Source organism: Haematobia irritans, chromosome 1 (genome assembly GCF_050003625.1).
Source record: "Haematobia irritans isolate KBUSLIRL chromosome 1, ASM5000362v1, whole genome shotgun sequence".
NCBI lineage: Eukaryota > Metazoa > Arthropoda > Insecta > Diptera > Muscidae > Haematobia > Haematobia irritans.
In genome coordinates this window covers 151405323-151421487 of record NC_134397.1, presented here as the reverse complement: position 1 = coordinate 151421487, position 16165 = coordinate 151405323, and positions in this window count along the sequence as shown.

The following is a 16165-nucleotide window of genomic DNA, read 5'->3' as shown; positions in this document are numbered from 1 at the left end:
TGTAGTATATGGCCTCTAACAACTATGCAAAAATGGTCGATATCGGTTCATAATTATATATAGCTCCCATATAAACCGATCCCCAGATTTGGATTGCAGAACATCGTAGAGAAGCAAATTTCATCCTATCCGGTTGAAATTTGGTACACAAACCGATCCCCAGATTTGACCTCCGGAGACTCTTGGAGGAGCAAAATTCATCCGATCTCTAATAACCATGCCAAATATGATTCATAATTATATATTGCCCCTATTTTGCTCCACAAAGAGCTCCGGAGGTCAAATCTGGGGATCGGCTTAAATGGGGGTTATATATAATCATGAACCAATTTTTGCATGGTTTTTAGACACCATATACTAACACCACGTACCAAATTTCAACCGGATCGGGTGAAGTTAGCTCTTCCAAGTGCTCCGGAGGTCAAATCTGGGGATCGGTTTAAATGGGGGTTATATATAATCATGAACCAATTTTTGCATGGTTGTTAAACACCATATACTAACACCACGTACCAAATTTCAGCCGGATCGGGTGAAGTTTGCTCTTCCAAGTGCTCCGGAGGTCAAATCTGGGGATCGGTTTATATGGGGCCTACATATAATTATGGACCGATATGGACCAATTCCTGCATGGTTGTTAGATACTATATGCTAACAGCACATACCAAATTTCAACCGAATCGGCTGAATTTTGCTCATCGACGAGGCCCAGGAGGTCAAATCTGGGGATCGGTGTATATGGGGGCTATACATAATTATAGACCGATGTGAACCAATTTTTGCATGGTTGTTAGAGACCATATACTAACACAATGTCCCAAATTTCAGCCGGATCGGATGAAATGTGCTTCTCTTAGAGGCTCCGCAAGCCAAATCTGGGGATTGGCTTATATGGGGGCTATATATAATTATGGACCGATGTAGGCCAATTTCTGCATGGTTGTTAAAGACTATATACCAACACGATGTACCAAATATCAGCCGGATCGGATGAAATTTGCTTCTCTTTGAGGCTTCGCAAGCCAAATTTAGGGGCCCGTTTATATGGGGGCTATACGTAAAAGTGAACCGATATGGCCCATTTGCAATACCATCCGACTACATCAATAAAAACTACTTGTGCCAAGTTTAAAGATAATATCTTGTTTCGTTCGGAAGTTAGCGTGATTTAAACAGACGGACGGACGGATATGCTTAGATCGACTCAGAATTTCACCACGAACCAGAATATATATAATATAATATACCACCAACCTATGGTGGATGGTATAAAAAATATTGGGAGAAATCTGTAAAATAATGTTACCACTGAAAGAAAGTGTGTGCCTTTTTCACAAAATGACCAAAATTCGGTATTTTTTGAAATTCTAATTTGTGGACTTTACAACTTTTAATCTAAAGCATATAGGTACACATTTTTTTCATCTAAAATTCTAAGAATTTGGTAGGGAATGTAGTTGAGAAATTAAATTACGTATCCACTCAAAAGCGGAAATTCTATGTTCAAAATACTGACCCCACTATATCAAAATTTTGAAAACAAATAAATCGTGGTGCCCATATCTTGTGAACGCCTACAGGTTATCCCGTGAACCCACTAGGGTCCCACAAATTAGAGGAAAACACCTCAGCTTTCACACAAAGACAAATTATGTTGATATCTTTATCTATTCAAAACTTGCAGAATTATTTCCAAAAAAAGGAATTTGGAACCACTGTGTGGTGGTGTGTATAACAAACGGATAGGCGGACATCAGAAGCTGGATCTGACTTCCTGGAAGGCCTGGTAGGTGAGAAATTAAAGATGATCCCAGAATCAAAACGGAAAAGGGGTTCGACATAAACATAACCAGATTTGACCTCCGCATGGTCCATTTTCCTTATTAAATTATTAGAGGTTCGGAATTAAAGACTCGATTTACAATTTCAGGATATCATTTAATCTGGTAGTTCACATTAACTAACCGGTTGAGAGGATTTGCCATCATCACCATCACCAGTCATCTAATCGTAAAATGCCTGTATGATGCCATAAGTTATTGTTTGGAAAAATGTGACATTCTTATGCATAAAAGTGTTCTTTAGGTCTAGGAAAGTTGTTGTCATTTTTCCCCATGGATTTGGGTGCGGGTGGTTGTTTCTTTTATTTCGCTCACTTTCGTGTTTTCTTTCACACTTGCTGTTTTTTGTTTTACTTGCTTGCTTGCTAATGTTTTGTTATGTTTTGGTTTTGTTTTATTTGTTTCCTAAGAAATTGACACGTCTGAGATGTCGAAGTATTGTAGCGTCCGTCTCCTGCATAAGAGTTAGGCTGCGAGTAAAAGCTTTTGTTATTGCTGGCTGGATTTTTTTCCTTCCACCGTCAACAAAAGGTGGCAGTGGAAGTCGTACTTTTGAATATAGCCAGCATTCACAATGTCTTAAAACACATTCCATCGTTCCACGTAGATGAACGTAGATAACATGACATGCGACGCTTCTTCTACTAAATATGGGCTCGATGGACGGTCGTTTGGGAGGACATGAGGATTCTATTGAAATTCAGTAACTAATAGGTTGATGACTTTTCTGCAGGGTGGCCATCTATGCTAGGTTGTACACTAAGATGGGCCAAAACATTTCGTGTCTAAAATGGTCCCATGATCACAAGGGTATTTTAGAGCTCTCGTAGAGAATTCCAATTAGAGTACCACATTTCAACTGGATCGGATGAGGCTCAAGAAGATATATCTGGAGATTGGTTTATAGGGGGGCTACATTATTAAAACATATATTGACATAACTACCGAATTTCAATGGGATCAGGTTAAATTTGATCCTCCCGGAGCTCCGTAAATGAAATCTGGGAATCAGTTTTTATGGGGCCTATAATGGACCTATATAACATATCACTTCTGAGCAATATTTCTATTAAAATGAGCAATTATATCAGCGCTATGTAGAAGCTGATCTGCATGGGGACATCGCCCACAGAAATCGGCGCTGATTCGGTTGTTTTGTAAGCAGTTGGTACTGCCTCTCTCCCTTACAATCCTGCTGAAATAGTGCTCCATTTTTTGCTGGGGTTATGCATCTATCCACTACAACATTATAAATTGCTTTCTATTTCACGCACCATAGGAATAGTGTATGACTTCACCCATGTCGACCTCTCTTAGGGCACATAACCTCCATTGTAAATACACCCGTAAGTACTCAACAAATTCCTATTGCTGGTATATTTTCATGCCACAAACAGCTGTTTTTGAGTTATTTTTCATTCCTGATCCAGGCGTGCGCAGTTAAAAAATGAGAGAGAAATATAGGAATGCTGGTGGGAAATTTATTTTGAGTGATTGTCCTTGAGAAAGTATCTCATATTTCGAGTCTTTTCCTTTATTCTATGGGAAATATTGGCAAAATATTCTAATGAAAAGGCGGCAATTCAAATTGATATTGCAAAAAGGGTCATTTGTCTAAATTATGAAATTAAAACCAAAAAATGTTTTTATACCCTCCACCATAGGATGGGGGTATATTAACTTTGTCATTCCGTTTGTAACACATCGTAATATTGTTCTAAGACCCCATTGAGTATATATATTCTGGGTCGTGGTGAAATTCTGAGTCGATCAAAGCATGTCCGTCCTCCCGTCTGTTGAAATCACTCTAACTTCCGAACGAAACAAGCTATCGACTTGAAACTTGACATAAGCAGTTGTTATTGATGTAGGTCAGATGGTGTTGCAATTGGACCACTTTTACGTATAGCCCCCATATAAACCGATTTCATTCGATCCGTTTGAAATTTGGTACGTGGTGTTAGTATACGGTCTCTCACAACCATGCAAAAATTGGTCCATATCGGTCCATAATTATATATAGCCCCCATATAAACCGATCCCCAGATTTGAGCTACGGAGCCTCATGGAAGAGCAAAATTCATCCGATACGGTTGAAATTTGATACGTGGTGTTAGTATATGGTCTCTAACAACCATGCAAATATTGGTTCATATCGGTCCATTATTACCCTACGGGAAATTGGTGCAAATTGCCACTGACGGACCTATCACAGGACTGGTATCGGTGATCCAGTTTGTCGCAGTTTTTAAATAGTGATAATTTTATGATTTCCTTACTCGATTAATATAAAAATCTTATTGGATCTACACATTTAGTGAAGTAGAATTACCTATTGTTCAACATGTTTCAAAAGTTTTTCATTTCTGGTGTGATTCGGATAACCAAACTGAAACAGATTTCTAAGAGTTTGTCCGAGACTGGTTCATGAGGACCTGTCTATGGAGTGATACTACTAAAATGCCCCAGGACGTGTCCTTAGGAACAAGTCCAAGGCGTGTCCTATAGTGAACATTTACCCCGTCAATGACAAACCCATGTTAAAGTGACCGGTCCCTTCCATATGTCTTGACCAAAACTAGGACTGGTCCATACACACCAGGGACTAGTCCTGTACCAGTCCTGTGTTTGATCAATTTCCCGTAGGGTATATATAGCCCCCATATAAACCGATCACCAGATTTGAACTCCGGAGTCTCTTGGAAGAGCAAAATTCATCCGATCCGATTGAAATTTGGAACGTGGTGTAAGTATATGGTCTCTAACAACTATGCAAAAATTGGTCCATATCGGTCCATAATTATATATAGCCCCCATATAAATCGATCCCCAAATTTGATCCCCGGAACCTCTTGGAGGAGCAGAATTCATCCGATTCGGTTGAAATTTGGTACATTACGCTAGTATATGGCCGCTAACAACCACGCCAAAAGTTGGTCCATATCGGTCTATAGTTATATAGCCGATCCTCAATCACACAGAAGTTGGTCCATTTTATTTCTATAGAAAATTTTGACAATATTTTATTACTATACAAAATTTTGTCGAGATTTTATTCCTTTAGAAAATTTTGTCAAAATTTTATTTCTATAGAAAATTTTGTCAACATTTTATTTCAATGGAAAATTTTGTCAAAATTTTATTTCTGTAGAAAATTTTGTAAAAATTTGTATTTCTATAGAAACTTTTTCAAAATTGTATTTCTATAGAAAACTTTGTCAAAATTTTATTTCTACAGAAAATTTTCAAAAGTTTTTTTTTTAGATAATTTTGTCAAAATTTTATTCTATTGAAAATTTTGTCAACAATTTATTTCTATAGAAAATTTTGTCAAAATTTTATTTCTATAGAAAATTTTTCAAAATTTGATTCCTATATAAACTTTTTCAAAATTTTATTTCTATAGAAATTTTTTTCAAAATTTTATTTCCATAGAAAATTTTTCAAAATTTTATTTCTATAAAAAATTTTGTCAAAATTTTATTTCCATAGAAAATTTTGTAAAAATTTTATTTCTATAGAAAATTTTGTAAAAATTTTATTTCTATAGAAAATTTTGTAAAAATTTTATTTCTATAGAAAATTTTGTCAAAATTTTATTTCCATAGAAAATTTTGTCAAAATTTTATTTCGACAGAAAATTTTGTAAAAAATTTTTTTCTATACAAAAATTTTGTCAACATTTTATTTCTATAGATAATTTTGTCAAAATTGTATTTCTATGGAAAATTTTGTCAAAATTTTATTTCTATAGACAATTTTTGTCAAAATTTTATTTCTATAGAAAATTTTATCAAACTGAAGTATATCCGTATTCAATAGGCCTTTTGTTTTTGGTTTAATATATACCCCGTATGGACTAACTTAAAAATCTTATTGGATGTACACATTTAGTGAAGCAGAATTACCTATTGTTCAACATTTTTCCCGTATGGACTGACTTACAATTCAGAAGACATTGGTAAGAAGTTTTAAGATACCTTGCCATATATGTCATACCATAGTAGAAGTTTCCATGGTGGAGGGCACATAAGATTCGGCCTGGCCGGACTTACGGCCGTATATACTTGTTGTTGTTGTTGTTGTTGTTGTTGTTGTTTTTTTTTTTTTTTTTTTTTGATAAAAATTCTATCACAAAATTTCTATTTATTTTCCTCTAAGCAAACTTTCATATAGTGAAAATTACAGAGTACAAGTGAGCAGGCTTTTATTTTTAGGCAGAGAACATGGAACATGACTACAGTAGTAATATTAAATGCTTGCCGATACATAATTCCAAAGAAAATAACATGGTTGCGACAAACATGTTACATGTTCATTAACAAAAAATAACATTTTACTCTTGAAACATATTTGGGGTGATCATATTCCATCTAAAGGTGTACAAAGATAAAATCGAGTTGGTATTAGTCAAAATCAACCAATCAACTTTTTATAGTATTCTTTATATAATATATGCTAGTATTCCACGAAAATTTTTCCAATTAAAATCTTAATTAAATTTCAATTATTTTTTTAACACGGCTTGGGAATCCAAATTACTTTTTTAGAAGCTCATATTTTGCTGGGTGCCAATTAAAACAAAGTAAATTCCAGATATATTCTATCCGGTAACCTTTAAATAAAAATTTTTCAACAGTTAAGATCCTAACTGGAGAAGGATGACAGGCATCTCCATAGTATGGCTTAATATTAGCTAGGATAGGTTATGTGGCAGTCTGATGTATCAGGCTCACTTAGACTATTCAGTCCATTGTGATACTACAGTGGTGAACTTCTCTCTTATCACTGAGCGCTGAGCGATTCCATTTTGAGCTCAACGACAAGGGACCTCCTTTTTATAGCCGAGTCCAAACGACTTTCCACATTGCGTGAAACCACTTAGAAAAGCTTTGAAACCCTCAGAAATGTCACCAGCATTACTGAGGTGGGATAATCCACCGCTGAAAAACTTTTTGATGTTCAGTCGAAGCAGGAATCGAACCCACGACCTTGCACCACGCTGACTCCTGTCCCTACCTAACGGAGCTTCATGAAAATGGAGGAGGTAAATTCAATAAATAAAAACAAAAACAATTTCCCCAATGGTGGGTAAATAACTTCGATATTTAATAAATAAAGAAAATTTCGGTATGAAACATAAGAGACAACTTATTAAACGTAGATTCTTTTGCAAGACTTTATTATCATGACAATAAAATTCCGACTTTTGCAAAGTTGAGAAAAATAAAAAAGCAATACTCCCTCCTCCCATTCGAGCGTGAAAAAGCGTTTATGAACATTGAATTTTTGCCTTTAGCGTTGGTTAGACGACGAGTGAACATTTAAAACCACTTCATTTTGTTTATGGGAGTACACAACACTGGTTTGGTTATGTGCCGATAGGTTTCTGGCATATCGATTCCTTCCTAGTCTAAGTGTATGGACTAAATCGAATAAACACACATTAGGGTGGACGTACAAAAACACTTTTAGTTTTTATTGAAGCAAAATAGATCAACTCGGATTAGAAACGCGAAACTAGAAGGAACGAAAGTGCATGCACATGAAATAAAAATTAGATAAGACCGAATAGACAAATTGGTCGATAGAGGACTGCAAAATTTAACACATATATTAGTAAGACCCCCGGCAGTAATGAATTCTTTTCATTTCTTCATAAATGGCAGGTAATTTAGAATTTTATTTACTGATGTTCAATGCTTATTTGAATTACATGAAATTTGCTACGTGGTGTTAAATAATTTATAACATACACGCAAAAAATAATAATTCTTTCTTCCCAACCGAACATAGTTTTCCATTTGATTTTCGCTTTAGTTTGTTTGGGGAAAAAAAGTATAGACCTTTTGTGATAAACGTTGATTCTTTTACAGGATGTAAAAACAATTTCATAATGACAAACTCGATTTTTGTTTTATTTTTTCGGCTAATTGCATCTTCCCTCACATCTTCCTCATACAGTTAGTAAACCAACACGCTATCCACTGGGCTACATTGGAGTTGTTGTCATCAACAGACAGTTAGCGCTTTAGCCATCAACACACGAGCAACACATAGAGTTAAGTAATTATATTTATATAGCATAGTTTTGAGCGCCCACTAGCCGATGTAAAGAAGCTTTATTTATTAGAAATATACCTTTATTCCTTTAGAAACGGAACTAAAGTAACTTTACATATATTCCACAAATGTTCGCAAGATTTCGAAAAGGTGTTCGGCATTACATACTACTGCTATATTAAACTTTTACTATGAAACTTCAAAATGTGTCTTATTAAAGACTTAAAGTCAGAAAAGCACAATGCTTGATATAAACGAAATGAACTATTGCTACACAGAGAGAAGTTCACCAATGTGGTATCATAATGGACTGAATAGTCTAAGTGAGCCTGATACATCGGGCTGCCTCCTAACCTGACCTAACCTACAATACACAGTTTAGAATAAAAATTATTTATTTATTCTCTGGAATTGAAAATCTAATGGTATTATAGGTATATAAACAAGTATGCCGAAAATTGCGTGTATCGGTCCAAGTTTTTGGCATAGCCCTCATGAAGACCCATTTGCCAAATTGACTTCTTGAGCTTCTAGAAATCGTAATTTTTTGCCGATTCGTATCAAACTCACACTCCAGAGGTATGTTAGGTTCACAAACATCAGTTCGCCAGGTTTATCTTTAGCGTCTGATAAATCACGTTTCCTGGCAACCCGTCATTTTATTGGGATCAGACCACCTCCCCAGAATTCCCACCATTAACCGAGCCTTCTCTGAACGCCGGACGTTTATCAATCAAAAGAAAGCCAACTGGGAAGGCTTCAGAAAATACACAGATCGCCGCTTCAGTTAGCTCCCGTCTCCATCTCATGTTCATGTTGCCCACACGCTCACAAAAAATCGCTTCTGTAACATATACTCCCAAATATATTTTGCTTCAAGCATATATATTTTTGGGTATTGCCCAAACATTTATATGTTTGATCTCTTCCAATATATAATATGTTTGAAAGCATATTGGTCTAAACAATATATGTTTGGGTGGTCTAAGTTCCAAACATTTTGTATTTTTGCATCCAAATTCAATAATGTTGTCTTCCAAAAAACAATATGTTATTATGTGAACATATAATATGTTTGGAAGCATTTTGCACCCAAAAATATTATATGCTTAAAAAAATTCTCCCAAACAATATTGTGCCCAAATTTTAGTTATTTATTTATATATTTACAATCATAATGAATTATGAAAATAAACAGGTAATATAGGTGCTAACAACATAGGTTTTCGACCTGAATGCTCAAAATTTTGTTTCTGCCCAATTGTATATTCCCCCACATGTTTCTCACTTCCACGAGATTTTTTAGTTCTTAGCACCTTTTTCTGTAATACAAACATTGTAGAAGAAATTATTCAATTGTATGATTTTTTTTATTTTAATTTTACCTTTTGCCGGACGAGGAATCGAACAGCGGACCACACAGTTTGTAAGGATCAAAGAAGTAGCTGATCAATTGCCCAAGGAAAAATAAAATGTTAATTTTGTAATACCAAGCTACAACCACCAACTTAATTCAATATCGCTCCCTGTTAAATAGCGCTCCAAGCTACTAAACACATATATGTTTATAGGCTATTTCTAAATTAATATATGTTTGCATCCAAGCATATTATATTTACAAACATTTTATGTCCCAAACATAATATGTTCTAACATATTAATATATATGTCCCAAACATGTTATGCTAGTTTATGAACATTATATGCTTGCACTCAAAAATATTGTGTTTAAAAATTTGTGTTCCAAACATATAATGTTTATAGCCAAACATATGAAAAACAGTCTTTTTCATCCGTGCAGAGGGTGTTCCAGGACATCATCAACGCAGCAGCCGCTCGCTTCATACCCGCTGGTCGAATTGCCCAAGTGAGGCCCAACTTCCCAGCCGAAGCGGCGGACTCGCAGATGAGCGTGATGAACGCCGTCGGGCTAACCCTGCTGATCCTAGAATCAGGGAACTGAATCTAGAGATTAGTAAGATAAACGACGAGCACAAGCGAAGCACTTGTTTAGAGCACCTGAAGCAGTGTAACTTAGGCACAGGAACTGGTAAATTGTGGTCAACAGTGAGAGCCCTCTCAAACCCCACCACAAGGGATGATGGAATCGTAGTCACCTTAGGCGACGTGACGGTGACTGATCCGAAGAGATGCGCCAGATTTTTCAACCGACAGTTTGTCGAGCATCCCGAGAGTGATAGAGAGAAAAGGAGAACCACTCGTCGCATACGTGGTATCCGAGGCGATGACACACCACAATTTACTACAGCCGAAGTTACTAATGTCATCAACAGCGGGAAACTATCCAAGGCCTGGGCCCCGACGGAATTTCAATGCTAATGCTGAAGCATCTGGGAATACTGAGAGTTGAGTACCTGACCAGACTCCTCAATCTGCCCTTGGAATCACTCATTACACCCGATGTCTGAAAGATGGGTAGAGTGCTTTCACTACTGAAACCAGGCAAAGATTCGAGTAAAGGTGAATCGATATCCCTTCTCTCACCAGTAGCCAAGGCACTTGTGGCACTACTCCTCCCCAGCCTTGTGGAGAATTTTCCAGCTGCCCGCCATCAACATGGATTCCGTAAGGTACATAGTACGACGACAGCTTTGCATGCCATTTCAGCCCTCATTAATATGGGACGGTCATAGCGGAGCTTGACCTATCGAAGGCATTCGATACGGTTAATCATGCCACACTATTCGAGGACATCGTGAATACGTCCCTACCGACAAGAACCAAGCGTTGGGTTCTGAATTATCTGTGCGGACGCCAGTCGTACCTGGAATTCAGGGACAAGAAGTCAAAACCCCGTAGAGTTAAACAGGGAGTTCCCCAGGGTGGGTTGATATCTCCGGCACTGTTTAATCTCTACCTGTCCTCGATTCCACCCCCTCCTGACGGCGTCGAGATTGTTTCATATGCGGCAGACTGTACAATTATGGCATCCGGACCCATTGTTGATGACATATGCGATCGATTAAACGTCAACCTCGCTGATCTTACCAGTTATTTCACTGCAAGAAATTTGAGGATATCTCCCATCAAATCCTCAGCCACACTATTCACTACATGGACGGCGGAAGTACGCAGGCAGTTGAATGTCAGAGTCGACGGCGAAATAATTCCAACCACAAATTACCCCAAGATTCTCGGGGTCACATTCGACAGCCTTTTCAGGTCGTCTGCCCATGCCACTGCAATTTGTAATAAGCTCCGTGGTAGAAACAAGGTCATCAAGTCACTTGCCGGCAGTACTTGGGGTGCGGACAAAGAAACCTTGTTAACTACCCAGCAAAAAAAGTCGCAAAAAAATTAATGCAAATGTTCTTTTTGGATCCGGAAGTGGTGCAAAATTGACGCAGAAGCGATGAATTTAACATGGGCTTGTCATAGGACGGAAGTCCTCCATTTCAACAGCCGGTGCACTGAGTTTGCATCACTTCTTTAGGTGTGATCCGAATTCAATATTTTGGATGTAAATTAAAAAAATTCTGTAATATTTTGTCAAATAAATAATTTTTATAATTTTTTATAATTTTTAATGGATTCTAACGCTTGTCTGAAACGTTTGACCTCAAATATTTTCAAAAATACACAATTTTTTCAGATTTGATTTAGAATTTTTTTCGACAAAATTTAAATAATTTGTACCTTTTTATAAATTCTTATACTGCTTATAACAAATTTGAAACAAAAAAGTTAAAACTACCCATTAAATATATGAAAAAACAAGTAAGTAAAGTAGAAAGTCGGGCGGGGCCGACTATATCATACCCTAAACCACCATTACAGAATAAGTAATCATAAGCATTTGTGGGGTAACATATTTGTCTGGGAGATAAACCGCAGTTGCATATTTAAGAAAATTAAGGGGTACATGTCTATGGGTGCTTTGTGTCAATCTGACTATAGCTCATAGTCAATGTTGCCACGGAAAATGTTCGGCTTACCCTACAAGGACAAAAAAAGTTCCCTACTTTCCCATACAATTTTCCCTACAATATTTTTCGTTTAATTTAAAAAAGTTTACAAAACAAAAATGGGTCTAAGTACTTTATTATCTTAAAACATGAATATGCAACGTATATAACTAAGAATATAAATTTGTATTACCACCACGATTGCCACAGTTGGTAAAATAGTAACCTTTTTCGTTAAATCTCTATAAAAATAAAATTTTGGAAAAAGTTTCTATAAAAAATTTTTGTGAGAAATTTTTCTACAGAAATACAATTTTGACAATAAATTCTATAGAAATAAAATTTTGAGAAAAAATTCCACAGAGATAAAATTTTAAGATTTTTTTTTTAAGAAATAATATTTTGAAAAAAAATTCTACAGAAATACAATTTTGACAAAATGTTCTATAGAAATAAAATGTTGACAAAATTTTCTACTGGAATAAAGCATGTGTGGTAATTGTTAAAGATCAAGCCTTGCCGGCTTCTAATTTCCTACTCTAGAGCCACCAAAATGTAAAAATTATTACACATTGTATTGAGTGAAAATGTTCTACATTGTGGCCCTACGTCCCTACAAGACGCTAAATATTAGAAAAACCCTACATATAGGGAATTTCCCCTACTTCTAGCAACACTGGCTGTGTTGATATTGCGCCTACGAAGTTAGTATGCCATTAATATTGAGCCCATTATTAAAAAAGAGAAAATCGTTAAATTAGTGTGGGTAATAAATACAAATTTGTAAAAATCGACCAATATTCTTATGTAAGAGCTACAAGCACGTATAAGTACGATCGGCCAAATTTGGGAAAATGGAGCGATGCATATATATGGAAGCTATATCTAAGTCTGAACCAATTTGCATAATATTTTGCGGGTTTGATTAATACCACAAAAGGTTACCTTGTGCAAGATTTGAGTAAGATCAGTTACGAAATGAGGCCTGTATGATCAAACATAAGGTTATAAGGGCGAATTTTTCAAAATCGGGCGAGACATATATGGGAGCTATATCTAAATTGGAACCGATTTCGATGAAATTTTGCACATATAGTTAGTACTATAGAGGACTGGATCTAGCCAACTTTTAGTAAGATCGGTTAATAAATAAGGGTTCTATGGCCAAATTTTGGAAAATCGGGCTATACATATATATGGGAGCTATATCTAAATCTGAACCGATTTCGACGATTTTTTGCACTTATAGTTAGTGCTATAGAAGACTACATTTAGCCAAATTTGGGTAAGATAGGTTGATAAATAAGGGTTTTATGGCCAAAATTAGAAAAATCGGGCGTTACATATATATGGGAGCTATAGCTAAATCTGAACCGATTTCGATGATTTTTTGCATATATAGTTAGTGCTATAGAAGATTATATTTAGCCGACTTTGAGTAAGATCGGTTGATAAATAAAGGTTTTGTGGCCAAATTTGGGAAAATCGGGCGATACATATATATGAGAGCTATATCTAAATCTGAACCGATTTGGATGAAATTTTGCAGACTTGAAGGGCGATGGAAAAGATTATCTTTTGCCAAATTTGGTGACGATCCGTTTGAAAAAACGCGCAACGTGACCCCATTTGTCGAAATCGGGCGATACATATATATGGGAGCTATATCTAAATTTAATCCGATTTCTTCCAAATTCAATAGCGTTCGTCCTTGTGCCCAAAAAACTCTCTGTACCAAATTTCATCAAAATCGGTTAATAATTGCGACCGGAATCCTGTGAACAACAAATACATGGACAGACGGACGGACGGACGGACGGACACCAAGCGCTAGATCGACTCTGGAGGTGATTCTGAGTCGATCGGTATATATTTTATGGGGTCTAAAATCAATATTTCTGGTAGGCACATTTTTTGGCCGATCAAACTTATTATACCCTGACCACTATGTGGTTTAGGGTATAAACATGTTTTAAAAAATTGAATGAAAAGAACTTCCTGTGTAGTTAAAATAAAGAACATCATTGGGAGTAGATCTTCTGGAAGTGCTTTTAAAGTTGTGCCTTTGGAAGAACTTCCAAATTTTTTTGCTGGGTACCTATAAGGCAATTGGCCGGTCAGTTGTAAACTATGCAGCTCCAGTGTAGACACCGCAGACTACTCATAAGCAGTGGAATAACATACAGACCTTCCAGAACGCTACCCTTAGAACTGCGACTGGGTGTCTCCGCAGCACACCCCTGGATCACCTTTATGTGGAGACAAAGATTATCCCTGTGCGAAGACGCAACTACATGTTGTCAAAGCAGTACCTCCTGGGTAGTTATCGCAGTAATCATCCAAACCACCACCCAGGAACGTAAGGGTTGATATACATCATCAAGAGCGCGAGATCCAGCGGTACAAAAGAGAACCTCTAGATCAAGCAGCGTATCAGGCAGGTTTGAATAGGATTCATGAGGATACTGTAGCTGAAGTTGTGAGAAGCTACAAGGTTAGGTTAGGTTAAAGTGGCAGCCCTATTAAATTTCAGGCTCACTTAGACTATTCAGTCCAATGTGATAAGAAGCTACAAGGTTAACCCTGTTCTCGGAGTCCGACTACCGCCCATAGCACCGGAGGAGAGAGACCTCCCTAGGCAGACCAGTTGGTAGTTTTGACCCAACTAAGATCAGGCAAGTGCAGCCGCCTCTATTCCTACTTATCAGTGATTGATAGCAGCGTAGCTGACGTGTTTCCATCTGTAATCAAGGGCCACATGATACTCGACAGCTTTGCGCTTACCCAACTAAGCCTACACGCAAAGAAAAAAAAACGTTTGGAAAACGTGTACCGAAAACGTTTTTCTTTTGTTAGAGTTTTTTGAATTGCTTCGAAAATTTTAAATTTTTATCACCAAAAAAATTCGTTTGTTACAAAATTTTTATTTTTTCAATAAAAAAAGTTATTTTTGAAATAACAACACAGTCCATTTCGTTTATATCAAACACTGTTCTTTTCTGACTTTAGGTCTTTAATAAGACACATTTTACAGTTCAAAATTTAATATAGTACAATGTAATGTTGAACATTTTTTCGGAATCTTCCGAATATATCTGGAATATATGCAAAAAAAACAAAAGCAAAAAAAAAAAAACTTTGGCCGAAGCAGGGATCGAACCCACGACCCTTGGCATGAGAGTCGGACGTAGCTATCACTGCTCCACGGTGCCAAACTAAATGTTTGTTTATGTTAAATAAACTTTGTTTATTCGGTTCGTGGACGCCGCAAGCTATGCTATATAAATATAACTTATATGGATATTTATCTATTGATGACCATAACAGGTACATAGCTCAGTGGTTAGTGTGTTGGCTTACAATGTGCATGGTCCGCGGTTCGATTCTCCGTCCAGGCGAAAGGTAAAAAAAATTTTAAAAATTTATAAAATCGTATAATTTCTTCTACATTGTTGGTATTACAGGAAAAGGTGTTAAGAACTAAAAATCCTCGTGGATGTGAGAAAGATGTGAGGGACAATGCAATTAGCAAGAAAATAAAGTTTTTTTTTTGAGCTAGTCTTTATGAAATTGTTTTTACATCCTGGTAAAGAATAAACGTTTATCACAAAAAGTATATACTTTTCTTCCAAATACACTTCCTTACAGCGAAAAGCAAATGGGAAACGAACTTTGTTTGTCTAAAATTTCGTTTGGGAGGAAAGAATTATTTTTTTGCGTGTACCCGTCTCACCACCAGATCACTCTGAACACACCCCATACTTGTCGCAGAGTTCCTTGATCTGGCTACTAATTGAACTACATAAGCATAGAACAAAATGGATGAAAGTGCAGTAAAAACGGTTACAACAACAACAAAGAAGAGTTTTTAATGAGAGCTATTAACTTTGATTCATGATTGTGTGTGTTCAATATCCGGTCCGGTCGAACTTAAGGCCGTGTATACTGTTTGCTTTTTTTATACCCTCCACCATAGGATATTAATATTAACTTTGTCATTCCGTTTGTAACACATCGAAATATTGCTCTAAGACCCCATAAAATATATATATTCTGGGTCGTGGTGAAATTCTGAGTCGATCTTAGCATGTCCGTCCGTCCGTCTGTTGAAATCACGCTAACTTCCGAACGAAAAAAGCTATCGACTTGAAACTTGGCACAAGTAGTTGTTAGTGATGTAGGTCGGATGGTACTGCAAATGGGCCATATCGGTCCACTTTTACGTATAGCCCCCATATAAACGGACCCCCAAATTTGGCTTTCAGACCCTCTAATAGAAGCAAATTTCATCCGATCCGGCTGAAATTTGGTACATGGTGTTCGTATATGGTCTCT